Below are 16,681 nucleotides of genomic sequence, written 5' to 3'. Positions count from 1 at the left end.
AATATTTGAAAATATTTTTAAGCATAACAATAGGATCAAGTTTGTCTAAGAGATTTGCTTTTCCTAGAAGCCAGAAGTTTAACATAGAAAAAGTAATATCCTGGATATTTTGAAAAATACTTTATAAAGGGGGCTTATATAGAGTTTGATAGAAAGATACATTAACTAGAAATTTGCAAATATGCAGGTGTCCAGAGGGAAGCAATTATTTTTTGGATTATATTTACAGTTGGTTAATGATCACCTTTAATCTTTCACTCTAGCCACCTGTCTGTGTCTTGCTCTGCTTCTGTCTTTCTGTGTGTGTCTGTCTGTCTGTCTCTCTCTGTCTCTCTCCACACACACACACACACACACACACACACACACACACACACACGTACTTGTATTATTTATGTCTCCTTTTATTGGGTACAAGTAACAGACACCACTTTTAATGGTCTAGAAAAGGGATCTATTGAAAGGAAACTAGATATCACATGAAATTAAGAAGTTGAACAGCCAAGCTTACGGGAACCAGAGTAGATCTGGGAACCTCAACATAAGGAATTCATAGACTTTCTTTCTGGAGCCCTGCATTTAAAAGACTCAGTTGCTAATAACCCCAGCTTCTCTGGCTCTCAATTAGAAATTCTAGCTAAGAAACAGAAATATATCTATGTACATACACATATACAGAGAGAGAAAAAGAGAGAGAGAGAGAATATGAGAGAAAGAATGAGACTGAATGAATCTGACTGGTCCTTCTCAGTTCAGCTAGTTACCAATAGAACAATCATCTCTAACTGGATGAAGGGCCAGATCACGTGATTTAGACAATTTCTGGAAATTCACACCTGTGAATCTAGGTAGAGAGTAAATTGGCTGAGAAAGAGTCTCCTGTATGTCCATAATAGGGAAGCTTACCGGATTAGGAGGGATTTACCTCAAATGTGGTAGATCACTATTTTCCCTTTGGCTGTTTTCATTTAGCCTGTATTATATATTCTTATTATTGGTAAGGTTATCACCACCGATGACTCTGAAAGGAAGAAGTAACCACACAGATAACTGATCTCATGAGCTTTTATATCTAAAAAAGAAAAGTTAAGGCAAATCTCCACAGCTAGAGTTGACAAGCATTTTTTTCACTTTTTTCCAGAAGCTGAACTCTGGCAGGTTCCACCTGACTAAGAGGAATATCAGCTACCATATGCTCTTGCTAATTTGGCATGGTATAACTTTGATCTAACTTCTCCTTTTTGGTTTGTGGGATTCGTTTCTGCAAAAGGATTGGGCAATAACGGGTGTAAAACATCTCCCTTGAATTTATATCAGAGAAATGCTACTCCTTGATATTAGTCATCTCATTTTGAATGCCCTTAAATTAATTCCAGCAGTAATCATCATATTTATCTATTTTTAGCAAATTGGCACTTTCTAAAACATTGAGCTGTTGTCTCCATATGCACCAGTTTGCTCTAAATGTAGAATTTTGGTAATTAGCCTTACATCCATTATTTGTAATCCCAGTTCCAATAACTATTCAAAATGTTATTTTTAAATGAAAATTTGAAAGACCCTAATGTCTTCCCATTAATGACTATATAAAAGAGCTAGATGAAGCAAAGAAAAAATAAATGAAATGATCTCCAAAGGTTAAGCAAACTCAGGAATTGGCTGCTTTTCTAAATGGCTTCAGAACCTCTTAGTCAGCACAACCAGCCTAGGAACTAGCCTAGACTAGGAGCTGTTAAAATGCAAACCCTCTTCCCACTCCTACTTGCTTTTTGGTTCAGAAACCAATTTACCAGTTTGGAGTATAAACTGAGAAGTAAAAGCTCTTCTTAATAGCCAAACTAGATCCTCAGCAGCTAGTCTAAAAGATGCATTGCACAGTTCTACTCAAACTCCAGTAGAGGCAATTGTCTCTTGTAAAGAGAAATTATTGGTTTCTAAATAACTAACTTGCAATTAGATTTCTAGATCCATATTGTATTGGGGTTCTAATGGGGGAAGGGAAATAAGCATTGAGTATATTTAGGGTGGACATTGCCTTTCAAAGCCCTTTTCTTTAAATCTTTATTTGAGAGATGTAAAGGAATAATGAGACTTTATAAGTCATCCACCTTAAACATCCCCCATTTCATCTTCAGCTAGGCATTTGGAGAATTTTTCTTCCAAAGTTTTACTGGATTAATATTTCTAAAAATTTCTGAGATTTTCAAAAGGAAAGAGAGAATATTATCTCACTTAAAAAATATTGGCTCTTTCTTTAGATGAATCTGATTTGGGGGTTTGATTTATTCAGTTTTGGTAATTTATTTAGTTTTTTTCTGAAGAGTAAGCACCATTTGCAATCTTCCCTTAACCACTGCATTTCAAGGACTTATTTACTCCAATGCAAGAGAAGGCGATTCTGTTCTTTATCGCCTTGGAAAGCTACTCTGGAGAAATCAGGTTGGTATTTAGTATTCATTTGAATAAATCTTTCATGCTAATCTAAATTCAGTGCTCTTCATGTCTTTGATTGCCTTTGATTGAGAATACAGAGTGATAGCTTTTGATAACTCAGCCAGATTTGTGTTCCATACTGATGGACAGTTAACTGGAGAGCTGTATAGAAAACATCAACAAGATCTAGTTTCTTGCATACTTTCTTTCATCTTGAACTTCATACCTTACCCCTTTGGAGTGAAACCAGTATAGAAGAGGATATGAAGAGGACTATTCTTGAAAAGGGAGGAGGAGTTATAAAATAGAATTACCATTTGGAATTGGGCCATTGCCCTCCAGTGAAAACTGTCATGGGAACGTAAGACCACAGATGGCTCAGACTTCACTTCTGAACATCATCTGGAAGATACAGTAAGCCCAAGAATAAGAGTATTTAGGAAAGAATCCAAGAAGTTTGGGCACTAGTCTACTTAAGTATACTTAAGCATACTTAGGACCCAGTTCAGTTTTTATCCTCACTTAAGTGAAAAGAAACTTGATTTTTGGTGAAAAATAAGACTATGTATCTTTCAGTAATTATGGGTTTTCCTGTAGCCTCTATAATTCTATGTTCTCATTCTAGTGTCACTGGAAACTGATTGGCTCATGTATAGACTGAAGTTTATTTTATTAAGTATGTCTTATCAAAATTGCTATTTTTACTGAACTTAGGTATATTGTAAAAATCCATCCATAGAGGACCAAACTATGAGAACCACAGGAAAACCAATAGAAAAATTAACTTTCCCATAATCTGAGATGTCCAGATATTAAAAACATTATTATTTTTTCTTTTATTTTTTTGTTACCACCTCAGAAAGTGTCATGTTAAGCTAATTATCTTCTCCCTAGATTAGACCTCTGACTCCCCTACTCTTGACAATATCTTTTTGGAGACAACAGACATTCCCAGTTATCCAGCTCATAATATGGAAATAATTACTCTACCTTCCCTCATGAGAGCCATACTATTGGTTACCAAATTCTGTTTGCAATGTCTTTTATGTCTTAGCCACACTTAGCATGAATTTAAGTATTAGTGTCCCTATACTTTTGTTTATTGTCATTTCCACTACTTGGAAAGTCCCCTTGGTGCCGAGTTCAATTTCACCCACACTCTGAGGCTGGAATCATGAGTCATCTCATTTGTGAAGGCTTTCCTGATGACCAGTGACTTCTTCCCCTCTTAGATCTTCAGTATCACATGCTACCGGTCCTGTTTATTCAGCCTTCACTAAACAGAGGCTTACTTGATTATCCATTGGTATTTGTATATACCTGATCTTCCCGAACTAGTTTGCAAACTCTTTGAAGGTAAGGTATCGAGTTCAGAGCCTGGCTCAAGAAACACATTTGATTGTCTCTGAGGGAGTGTACAGGACAAATAGATGGATCTGTAAACTCTCAGAAAGACAAGTGGAGCTATCTTGCATGTCCTCTCTGGGACGTTTGAAACCATAAAACATGCCTTCTCTTTACTTTCTTGGCTCCATAACACCTATTTCTGCTGTTTTTTCTCTTCTCTATCCTTGGTTTCACATTCTTTTTTTTCTCCCTTGGCTCCTCTTTCTATCTCCGCTCCTGAAAAGTTGTTGTTATGCAGGCTTTTGTCCTTATTCTTGCACTTTCTTAGTCAACAGAAGCTCCAAGACTAATCTAATCCGTGCCCACAACTCCTACATGACTAATGGGTCTCAACTTCTACAGGCTCTCTAGCCAAGTCTACTTCCTGGGCTCTAGAGCTTTGTATCTAACTGTCCACTAGAAATCTTGTCCTGATGACCCACAGGAGCCCAATCTCCACATGTCCTAAAAATAAGTCTTCATCTCTTTATCCCAAATCTCTTCCCCATTCGCATCCAGTCATCTAAATGGAAATGGAACCCTGATTCATTCCCCCAGTCTTCCTTTTATTGTTAGATGCTACTACTTTTTCTAGTTTCTATAAGTAGAAAACAAACAAAATAGCCATTCATTCTTCCTTTGCCATCACCCTCTACCTCAAAAATACGTCTTGTCTCTGTCCCTTTTTCTTCATCTCCACTATCATCTCTAACCCAGTTGTCTCTCATGGAGACTGACACAACAGCCTTCCCGTCTAATCTGTCTTTCACCCTCAATCTTCTATAATCATTCGCCCCTCAGTAGAAAGAATGGTCTTTTAAAAAGTTTCTATCAGATCATGTGTTTCCACTATTTAAAAACCTTTGATAGCTTCCTATTCCACATAGAACCAAAACCAAACTCATTACCACTAAGGCCTATAAAAGTCTACATAATCCAGGACTTGCCCCCTCCTCTGAATTTTTCTTATAACCAAACCCTTCTTGCTCACCAAGTCTATTGGCCTCCTTTTAGTTTTTAAAACACACCAAGCACATTCCCTCTTCAAAGCCTTTGCATGTGTTACTCTCTCTACCCAGAATGCTCTTTCTCTTACTCTTTACTTGAGAGGCCTTCTGTGACAGATCCATCCGAGTGGTGTCCAGGTTACTTTCTAACACATCACCCCACTTCTTTTGTTTTCTTTAAGAATTGTTCTCAATCTGATTTTTAAAAAATTTACTTGCTAATTTTCTGGTCCCTGCCTATCTCTTCAAACTTCAAAATCTACCCCTCTTCACATCCCACACTCCACTGTAATTGTACAATTTCATGGAATAACCCATGTTACTTCAGCCTTTCCTCCTTTCTAAACACTATTCCTTTTGCCTGGAATACCTTCCTTTCCCTTCTTTTCTACATAACACCTTTCTAATATATTTCCACAATGTGGCTAGAGTTGTTTTTTCCTTTGTGGAGACTCCCTGATCCTCCAAGCAGATATGTTGATCTTTCCTTTGTGCCATCATTGTGTCTAGTACATGCCTATACTACAGCATTCCACAGACTTTATTATAAATATTCATTTACATGTCTGTCTCTTTTGCTATTCTAAAAGCTCCCTTCGTGTAGGAATCATGTTTCATTTATTGTCTTATGTATATAGCCTTAGTTCAATGCTTTGCACATAATAGGCTCCCATTAAATAGAAGTTGAGTAAATGAAGCCCAAACATATGACCAAATATCAGTGTCTAATGAGTTGTATGTGATGGCAAAATTTGGTTAAGTCTAAGGCAAACGTTGCCCAATTCCCACCAATTAATCATGGAACCTGCCCACTCTGGCACACTTTATAATTGGGCACCTGATAGATATCTCACACAGAGCTAAGACCGCACAGACTTGGATTTCACCCAAGTGGTGCCAGCTGGTTGCTTCAGCAAATAACAGTCCCCATTTTGTAGAGAGATACTTCAACATGGAAAGATAGCCATACTTGACACTATAAACTTCTTATGATTTGGGCTAAGGATGAATACCAGTTTAAAGTTATATATTTTTAACCCATTAATATGCCTTCCAAGCTAGGTGCTAAACATTCAACCTTTTCATAATATCTAAAACTGGTGACTTCTGAAACCCCTCCCAGAGGAATCCTGGTGAAGTTTCACACCCTTCCTCTTTGTTAATGATATGACTTGTAGTTTCATGTACACATTCTCTTACTCCTTTTACTCTCTTTAATTTCAAATTAGAAAAAAAATATACACTATGATATTTAATTGTTTTTTCTGGTGACTGTCTATGTGCTGTGGAAGCATCCACCTGTCTGATGTTGTTTATCCCTAAACTGATAAACAAAAGGAAAGATTTTCCTACAGGGGAATGAAGAAACAAATGGCCAGGTAATCATTGACTTAACATCTAGCATATGTCTCTTACAAAAATATGATTCCATCTGGGGAGTGGACCTGAGGAGTAATGGATTCCCCCTTGGAATTCTGGAGAGGGAGAAATAATCTTCAGTGCAGTCTGTTTCCTTTTTAAGAATATATATGAGAATCAAGAAAACAGAAGAATGGTTCATGGTCATTAGGTAGCTAGGTCCCTTTGAACTAAAGCTATATAACATAGAGATTAAAAATACTATTTTGGGTCTGGCTGGAAACTTTTAGATTTCTTTCTTCAGGAAATGATATTCTAAGTTTCAAGCTGCTAACTTGCAAAACAAACTTTAGAAACAAATCTCATTTATAGGTTGGGGTAATGCTCACTCCAAAATCAAATTTGGGAAGGACCAAAAGAATATAATTTTCCAGTTTAGGGAATGGATGAGCATAAGGAAGGCAAGCTGAAGCAGACTTCAGCTGAAAAAAATGAGTCACTTTTCTCAGTTGTACATTTTTTATTTCAGTAGTTACAGGGGAGGTGGAGAAGATACATGAGTAGTTTGGGTTGCTGAGAAAGTAGATGAGAGAAGCAGGTATTCAATGTTGGAGAAGTTGGATTGGTGGGATATGGTAGAACTTTGAAAGACCCACTGGACATGGGTGGAACCCTTGGAGCCATTTCTAGAAGATGTAAATTTTAAGTTGCCAATGACCTTATCATACTCCAGGAATAGCCAACAAATCTGGGTTGTTCTGATTAAACAAAATTTCAGCCTAATTCTCTGGAACTAAGAAAGGAGTTTTCCTTGGATTCCAGTGGGTGGTCAACAGGTCAGGCCTAAGCTGGTACAAAAAGATCAGAGAATAGACTAAATAGACTAGAGGATAACAAAATCTACTAGGCACTCTCTATACATATAAGCTTGTATTGCCTCCTAACAGTAAGTGGTGCTACCTTCACCACCTGAAATGCTTTCTTTCCTCCATCTGCCAAACTATGTTCTGCCTCCAAAAATTCCATTGAAAAATCACCTCTTTTATAAAATTATTCCAGACCTTTCCTCATTCTCCATCTGGATCCATGCTGCAATCACTATAGTAACCTCCCTAGTAAGTCTTCTTCCCCCATATAGTTTATGTGTGTGTGTGTGTATATGTTGCACATATATATGTATACACAGAGAGAGAGAGAGAAAAGAGAGAAAAGAAAGAGCATTTATATGTTTTGTACTTATTGTCGTTTTCTGTTTCCCCTAGACACTGCTTAAGTTTCATTCCTGGGTTCGCCACTGTTCCAGATTTCACAAGGCACTGTTCAAGGCTTCCTACTAACTACCTTTTTATTTAATCTCCCAGGGAAAAGTTGTCATTCTCTTTCACTATGTACCTGATGGTAATAATTATCATTGAGTTGTAGAGCTAAAGGGATCTTAGAGATTATCTATTTGTTTTTTTTAAACTTCTTTCGAGCCACAGAACTTTTGATCCCAGATATTTCTCAGAATCCAAATACATAAAATAGGTGAAAGGTGCTATTTGGCCAGAGCAGAGTTTGGTGGCCCAGCCTTCTGTCTTGTCAGTCCCCTCCTCTCTGCTCTGAGGCCCCTCTGAGGAAGCCTAGGGAGCAGAATTTGGGAAACACTGATCTATGTCCAATCCTTCATGGTGCGGATGTTGGGAAGTTAAGTTATTCTGCTCAGAAAGGGCTGAGCTGGAATTTCTTCCTATGTCAGTGCCACTTCTTTCAGAGGGGTAAAAGAGGATCATACTTTCAATTTCTGGATGTTCATATCCCTAAGTATTATAAGTCTGTGAAGTCAGCATTTATGTGGTTCATAAATGGACAGGGTTCTTTCACAAATGAAGGCTAGAAGTTTTTGTGTTTTCCACCTTTTGACTCATTTATCTTATTTTTCAATTAGCCTTTTTTTATCAGGACTAACTTTGTGAGACAGTATTTTCCTCAAATGTTATATGAAAGTCACTTATTCATTCAATAAACATTTATTAACCATCTAGTAAACCAGAAATTATGCAGAGTACTGGAAATATAGAAATAATTTTCTTAAAAAAAGAAACACTCTCTACCCTCAAGTAGCTCACAGTATAGTGTGGTAGACCTCTCTATGTCTATTTCAAAGTGTGTATTCTACAACGTGCTCCTGGATAATTTTATTAATCTCAGGTGTATTTTCCTAATTGTTCAGGGATGTTTTCCACTGTAGGAATACACTAGTGTTTCTTCTCATGTAGATGTGACTATCCGATCTGCCTTGGAGACCTGGAGGGTGAGTTTTGTGAATAAGAGAACATTCATAGGTATTAAGACTTACATACTGCAAAGCCAGAGGATTTTTAAGGATTAAATGTGTAATATATGTAAAATACCTAGAACTATTCTTGGCATATAGTGAGCACTAATGTTAGCTATTACTTGTTATTGTTGATGTTGTTGATGATGATGATTTGGGGTCTACGTTAAAGGAATCATATGTCAAGTATTCTGGTAGGAATTCCTCAAGGACTAGTTTCTAGATTTTGGATAGTATGTGTGTGTGTGTGTGTGTGTGTGTGTGTGTACATGTCTAAGGTTTAAGGAACTTACAGTTGGTTAATTGAGAAATGAGATATTAATGTCGCTGATTTAAATTTTGCCCACCCTGTGCTCTCAATAGTTTTTAGGACTAATATACATTGGTTCTTGGAGTCTGGAACTCAGAGATATAATTAGCCTATCTTACAGATGTGGTCAATAAAATAAGAATAGAAATTTAAGCTTCCTTCACACTTAGAAGGTACAGAGGCTTATCGCTTCCAGGCAACTAGAATGTGAGCCTCTCAAGACCTAGACTCAGTCACCCTGAATCTTCAAGGAATGATGTAAAGATGCAATGGCAATGATAAATTATCCTCAGAGATGGTGGCATTTGGGGTCTGGTGTCTGTGGTACCCACGAACTGATGTCCTAACCTGTCAGGGGTCTCACCTTGACTCTGTTTCCTGGATCCAGCTTGCTTTCCTTGGTTCCTGCCTATTTTTTGAGCCTTTTTCTCTGGCCTTCCCATCAATAATGTGAGCTCTGATATTATCTGAATCCAGTCTAGTTTCTATGCTTGCATGCAAGAATCTGACTAGTACAATCCTATACTCTAGAAATCAGACCAAAGCTACTAATATTTTTCACCGTGTTATGGCAGCAGCCTCAGGGCTTTTGCTCTCGCCGTTCCTTCTGCCTGAAATGCTTTGTTCACACCTATTCTCGTGACTTGCTCCCTTACTTCCTCAGGGTTCTGCCCAAATCTCACCTCATCAAGGAGGCTTTCTCTCATCATCCTATATAAAGCAGACCCCACCCTACACTCCCTTTCTCTCCTTTTTTATTCTCTTTCATTATACCACTACAAAAGTGCTTATTTATCTCTCCTTTTACATTTTAATTGTTTAAGTATTTGGGGAGGATTTTCCTGCTGTGGTAAATTTATACTCATTAAATTGTCAAATATGATGGCATTATTTATTTATTTGATGCAGGTGCTGTAATGGGAAACGCTTGCTTTTGCCACTGGCACCATCTGGCTTTGACTGATTATTGTATTTTACCTGATAGTCTTTGGACAGGACTATCAGGGTGATGAATGGGTGAGAGCGGGAGGAGTTCAAACACTGGTTGAGAAAGGATAACAAACCTCTAGCAATAAGTCAGACACCAGGAGGCATTCTAAACACTGAATAAGATAGAACATCCATCGCATGTCCTATTTGCATTCCAGGTTAAACTTCAAAGAGTCAACGTGGCAAAAACATTCCAAGATAAAAGTAGCAAGATCTTCTAGAAAAGATTTAAGTTGCCAGGCAAAAAGAAAAATCCTTTGTGGTCACTGAGTGTGCCATGATTCCACGTGGTTGTAGTTGCAGCTAGAATTCTGCATCTACGTTTTCTCAGCATCAGTAACTTATAATCTGATGGAGATTTAAATAAAAATGAAAATCTTCAAGACATTCCAACATTCTAAGAGAACAATTGATTTGTGAGAATTAAAGAATAGAATGCAGAATAGCAAATGGTGGCACAATGGCCAGGCATTGGGGTCTGGGGTTATAACCTGATCTTGAACCAAAACCTAATCCCCTGGCATTCTCCAAGCCTGATCTTCATCAGAGGCTTCATTCCAGGACAGAAGTGAGGTGGTAACTTTGCTAATGTGGGGCATCTTCAGCATGCCTGGATCCCTCTGACAGTCTCGTTGAGGCAGAGAGCCTAAAAAAGCTACCATTCAATCTTTCTTCTTTCCCCAAAGAGAGACATCTTTAAGGTGAATGTATGGCTGGCCCCTATATTATTTTGGTTTATCAATAGATCACCTATCACTTTCATAGTATCTTCAAGTTAGAAGCGATTTTAGAAGTCATCTTGTCTATGAAATCATTGATTTATTCATTAGGAAACATTTATTAAGTGTCTACTATAAATTAAAGGATGTAGACTGAAAAAATGAATCACATATGCTTGTCCCCTCTATAGGATACATGAGTTCCTCTCCATGACATCATTATTAGGTTGGAGTTCAGCCTTCACTGGAATATCTCCAACATTTTGAGTGTTGTTGCTATTCATTTATAGCACTCCTCAATAGAGAGAAAGCAGGTTAACCTCACTTAAAAGGGTAGTAGGGCCCAACCAAAACTTTGCTTACCCCCATCATTCAAAAAGTCAGAGGGAGAATCCTTGAGGTCAAAGTCGAATACGTGAAGCTCTGGACAGTTAATTTAGTGAACTCTTTCACCTTTGTCTTCTTGTCTTGATCCCTGACAAACTTCACTGTGCCTCGCCATTCTTCAGGCTCATCCAGAGATGGGAGCTAAATACCAAATTTTGATATTTGTAACCAGTGAGTTTTATTCTCTTGTTGCCACAAAAAAATATCCCCAAAACCTCTTTCTTTTTTTTTTTTTTTTTTTTGCCACACGGCACGCAGGATCCTAGTTTCTTGACCTGGGATCGAACCCACACCCCCTGCAGTGGCATTGTGGAGCCCTAGCCACTGGACCACCAGGGAAGCCCCCTGTTGTGTCCCCAAACCTCTTAATGTATTTCAGAACACTTTCACTTCTTAATGAATGAAGCTTCATCAGCTCAGTTTAGTTTTGTTTGCACAGAAAAATCAAGCTTTGGAATAAATTTAGAATGTTAAAATGAAATTCCTACAGTTGTCAAATGCTTTGAAATATCTCAAGAAAAACACTTATTGATGCTTTTCAGCATTTGGCCTTGGCAAGAATTTAGGTATTAAGAGTTCCCACAAAATGAAAAATAAAATGGCATGCAAATATATACACATATACACAAAACCCAGACTATGGGCTTTTAGGAATTTTTGAGATTTCTAGTTTGGGTCTAAGGTAATGATCAATTGTCATTTGTCAGAACTTTGGTTTAATAACAATTTTAAGAAATTGAACAGTGGACTAACTTAAAGTTTTTTAAATGTGCTACTAAAACCAAAACATATTAGATTATGCCTCTTGATAAGATTATTCTTAAACCATGATTTAAGATTCTTCTAATATTCCCTCACTGTCAGGGTCCAGAAACTCAGGGCCAAGGGTAAGTCAGCCTTAGACAAACAGATTGTATGGCCTAGGCCACCAATCTGTCCAGCATTTGTGACCTATAAAGATTCTTCCTGCAAGCGTCTCTGCTTATGCCAACTATTTATATGCACAGTGGCAACTTCCAAAGCTGTCATTCCCAGGTTTGCTTTGCTTATACAACTAGCTGTTACTGTGCTGGGACTTTCTTTCTTTCCTTCTTTCTTTCTTTTTTTTTTTTTTTCTTTCTTTCTTTCTTTCTTTCTTTCTTTCTTTCTTTCTTTCTTTCTTTCTTTCTTTCTTTCTTTCTTCTTTCTTTCTTTCTTTCTTTCTCCCTTTCTTTCTTTCTTTCTTTCTTTCTTTCTTTCTTTCTTTCTCCCTCCCTTTCTTCCTCCCTCCCTTCCTTCCTTCCTTCCTTCTTTTTTCCTTTCTTTGCCAAGAAAGGCTCAATTAACCCATGAGTTTGGTCAAGAATAGAAGTTGAAGGGCAAGACCTGAAAATTACAGCATTTAATTTTGCAGTGTCTTGATGATGGAGCAAGGACTCAGGGATGGCTACTATTGGTGGAGATTCAGAAAGAGTCTAATGAATGAGCATGAGGGGGTGATCACACATATGCTTCAAATCATTCTGAAGAAATGGAAGAAAATAGAAATAATCTAAGACAAAAGGAGGGGAAGCTCTGCAGCTATTCTGAAATAAGCATATACCCTCAGAAATATTTGCAGTGCCCTAAATTAGTAGATTGCCACTTCTGATAGAGAAGATATAATCAGGAAAGATCTCAACCACAAGAGACCCCTCCACTGAGAATTATTTGCAATTTGGAGCCATATTGTGTGTCAGAAACCCTTTTCTCATCCTGTTTTACATGTTATGTATCTCTTTCCAGGAAACCAAACAACCAACTCATGTGTCCTGAACCCCTACTATGGACCTAACTCTGTTACTAATATGTACTATGGGACATATTGTGATTGGCAGGGGAATATAAACCCCACCATCAAGAAGGGGAAAGAAGGCTGATGTTTAAGAAATATGTACAAACTAAAGAATAATACTCTTGAAAATAGCAAAACAAGGCAGTCTGCAATTAAAGGAAATGGGTGCTGTGAGAGATCAGTGAGGGGTCGTTGGAAGAGGCAGAGGAACATGAGGGCTTTAAGGGTGGGAAGAGTAAGAGAGTGTTCAATATGAGGGAGAAGAGACAGTATTCCAGCTAAGTGGGCTGGCACAGCTGCTTCTTGTGGAGCCTTAAGGAGACCGTTCTGAAGAATGTGAAGACTGTTTGATGGTAAGAGTTAGGAGGCGAAATAGGAGTGTAGATGAGGCTTAGCCAAAAAAGGAAAACAAAACTGGCCTGCTGTGGTGAGAAATTTGTGCCATGAGCAGCTTTTGACTAAGGGAGTGACGTGATGAAAGAGATATTTATGGTACATAGGCATGCAGGATTGCATGGGGAGACTGGAGACAGGAAAGCAAGTTACAAGGTTATTTTTAAAGAAAATAAGAATGAGCAAAAGAAGCCTTGAATTAGGGTGTTCACAACTGGAATTGAAATGTAAAACTAATTGCAGACCTTTTGAGAAAAATGGACCATTTTCAGTTCCTATGGGACATGAAGAAATGTCTCTGTCAATACATGTGGTCTGCGACCCTTCTAATTTTTCTGATCAAGTGACCTGGTATAGGCAGTATGACAAGGCACGTCGCAGAAGTAGTCCCTGTTTTAGGCAATTACTATGGGCCCTTCTGCAGACCTATTCGTGTTTCATTTTCATTCCCTTAGTTCTTGGATTGCTAACTCTATATCCCACCTTTATTTTCTGCTTCTGACTCCTTCAGGTAGACCCCATCAAATATTCCTTCTTGGCCTCTGAGATTGGGGATCCCCTGGACACTGGACTCTCAGTCCTACTCTCTTCTCTAGTCTTGGACACCATCTTTAGCATGGAACTCCATCACCCCATTTCAAACCCACTGAACTCTAGAAGCCAGGCCAATTCCCCCCAATTTGCCCTGTGATAGGCAGAGAAATGAAATATGATTGTAAGATTTCCAGCTTAGATAGTGGAGTGGAAATACTCTGGGCAGAATCATACACTTGAAAGGAAGAGCTGGTTTGTAAGGAAGATGATGGTTTTAAGTTCCAGCACGATCAGTATGAATGAGGCATCCAGAAATGACCAGCTGAAGATTCAGAAGTGGAGGGAGAGATAACAGGTGCAAGTGACTCAAAGGGAGATTGAAAGCTTATTCATCTTCATGGGCTTCAGTCGAGGGAGAGTTAGAAAGAGAAGAGCAGAGGGAAGGACCTAGTCTCCCTTCAATGGCAGAAGATACTTCATTAAAAGAAACAAAAATCAGTAAAAGAACGAGCATAATCAGAATCAGAGAAGGCAGTAAGGAAAAAGCTTCAAAATAGAATGGTGAACACTATGAAATCAGAGTGATGCACAAGGATGAGAATGGAGACTAGACCACTGAATGTAGGATGACTATTAATAACCTCTGGGTGGACAATTTAGTAGAGTGGTGAGGATGAAAGTCAGATAGCAGGGACTTTGGAGGGATAGAGATGGAAGCAATGCAGACAATTGGCAGAGACCACGCATTTTAAAATTTTGGCACTGAACAGAGGAAGAGAAATGAGATTGTAGGAAAAGGGTGTTTTCTTCAAGCTAGGGAGAGACCTGTGTTAAAAGGAGGGAAGCATAGGGAAGGGTAGACTGAAAGGCTGAAGGAGGAAATAAATGTCACATCAATGAAGGGATGGGTTCAAATTCTTAGATTTCAAGAGGGTTCCCTGTGGAAAAATGATACCCCTTTGAAAGAGAAAGGAAACAGAAGTGGATGAGAGGTTTGTTGAGTTGGGGTGGTATATATGCAGGAGATCCTGCCAAAATTCTGAACCCCCTTCCGTTTTTTCCTAGGCGAAGAACTTTGATCGGATGCTCAGAGTAAAAATGGGGAAGGCAATACCTTCAGGGGAGTTTACTAAGCAACACTAAGCAGCATGTTCCCAAGTGGTTTATGGATCACCTGACTGTGTATCACATAGAGAGGCTTTTAAAAAGGAAGGTTCCTGGAGGAGAGACTTCATTTACAAGCTCCTCTGATGATTCTTTTGCGTGCAAATTTGGGAGCCAGTGCCTTGTTGGGAGGTGGAGCTATCTTGAAAACACTGTCTAATTTAGGAAGCTAGCAAGAAGCTCCAACGTCTCTCATCCTGTGGCCATTTTAATCTTCACATCCCTCACAGTGCTCCTTCCACTAGGTGTATTTCCATGGGAAAGAGAATAAAACTCACACCAGCATAAACCTGCATGAGTTCTTGGTTAGATCCACAATAAATGGGAAAGCATTAAGGTATATCTATAACCAAAAAGAAAACCTCAATACTGATCATGTGCACACATGAAATTTAGATGATGTAAACCACTTATTTTTTCCACTGAATTTCCATTCAGTCCATTAAGAGCTTACTTCAGGTAGGCATCTGGGTGTCCCCATCTCTCTCTGGGCTCCCTTTCTTTTCTCTTTCCCCCAACCCACATTTTCTACTTTTATATCCCTCCTCCTCCCCTACCCCCATAGACTTCAGATGAGACGTTAGATCTTTATGGTTCTGTACATTGTGCCATGTTCTATCCTAAAGGGTCAGCATTAGAAGCTTCAGACGTTTGGTTCCTAGAGCTTTAAAAGCTGCACGTGGAGAAGTTTAACTGACATTTGCTTGCTAAACTTGACTACCTCTTGTAGCATAACATTGATATATTGTTATGTATCAAAAACAGTCATTGTTTCTTAATCTAGCTTCACTCCTCATAAAGAGTAAAGGGGAAATAAAAAGTGTGGAAGAGAGTAAAATCCAATTCTGCCACACTGCGATACCTTTTATTATTTGGGGCTCATATGTCAGGAGGCCCACTATAGGGAAGCATAGGCATAAGTGATGGAGTTCTGTAAATTGTAGCATTAGGTTTCCTGCTAAGTGAAGTTTCAGTTTCTCTCTCTCGCTCACGCACACACACACATACACACTCATACACACAAAAGAGCTGTTGTTTCTTTTTATTTTGTTTGAAAAGTTAGGCTTGGTGTTGAAAATTATCTCATTAATTTTTTGTTTGTTTATTCGTTTGGTTGGTTTTTTTGTTTGTTTGGGAAAAAAAAAATTACTACGAGTTGCCTAGGGTGAGAAGGAGTGACTATTGAATGCCACAACATTAAATTGGACCCTGTCAACAAGAGTAAGCATACCCTAAGCTCATTTCATATGTAAATTGTATATTTTTCTTTCCTTTCTCTACATTTTATTCACCAAAGCAGAAATGGGAGGTTTTAGTTTCTCTATTTCTTTCTTCTAGTATACTGATATATTCAAAAGAGTATAGTAATTTTCTCCATTTTTACCTGAGCCATGCTTTTCTTAAGCACTTCTACTTGGTCCTCCCCACTCCCACCCCTCCCCCCACACCCCTCCCCCACCCACTGTTCTAAAATTGCTCCCTCTGAGGTCCCTAGTGGCCTCTTCATTTCCATTTCCGAAGTCCTTTTCTTGGTGTTCACTTAACATTTTCACCCAACTGGACTCTGCTGGACACCCCTTCCTGGCATTGATTCTCTCTTCTCTTGGCTCCTATGCTGGCCTTTTTCAATTCTTACTCTCCTTGTCTAGGCTGGCTTTCACTAGATCAACTTTCCGTTTTCGTCTTCTAAATGCAGATATTCCCCAGAACAAGACCTTAGTCTTTCTGACCTTTTACCTCTAATTTTCATTAGAAATCCCATCCACCTTTATAGCTTCAACTATCATCTCTCCTTAAATATATCTCCCAGGTTTATATTTCCTATACTCAAATGCTTCTTACATCTCTAGTTGGAATCCCCCTTCCAAA

The sequence above is a fragment of the Balaenoptera ricei genome, chromosome 4 (genome assembly GCF_028023285.1).
Source record: "Balaenoptera ricei isolate mBalRic1 chromosome 4, mBalRic1.hap2, whole genome shotgun sequence".
Lineage (NCBI taxonomy): Eukaryota > Metazoa > Chordata > Mammalia > Artiodactyla > Balaenopteridae > Balaenoptera > Balaenoptera ricei.
Note: the sequence above shows the minus strand (reverse complement) of the source record.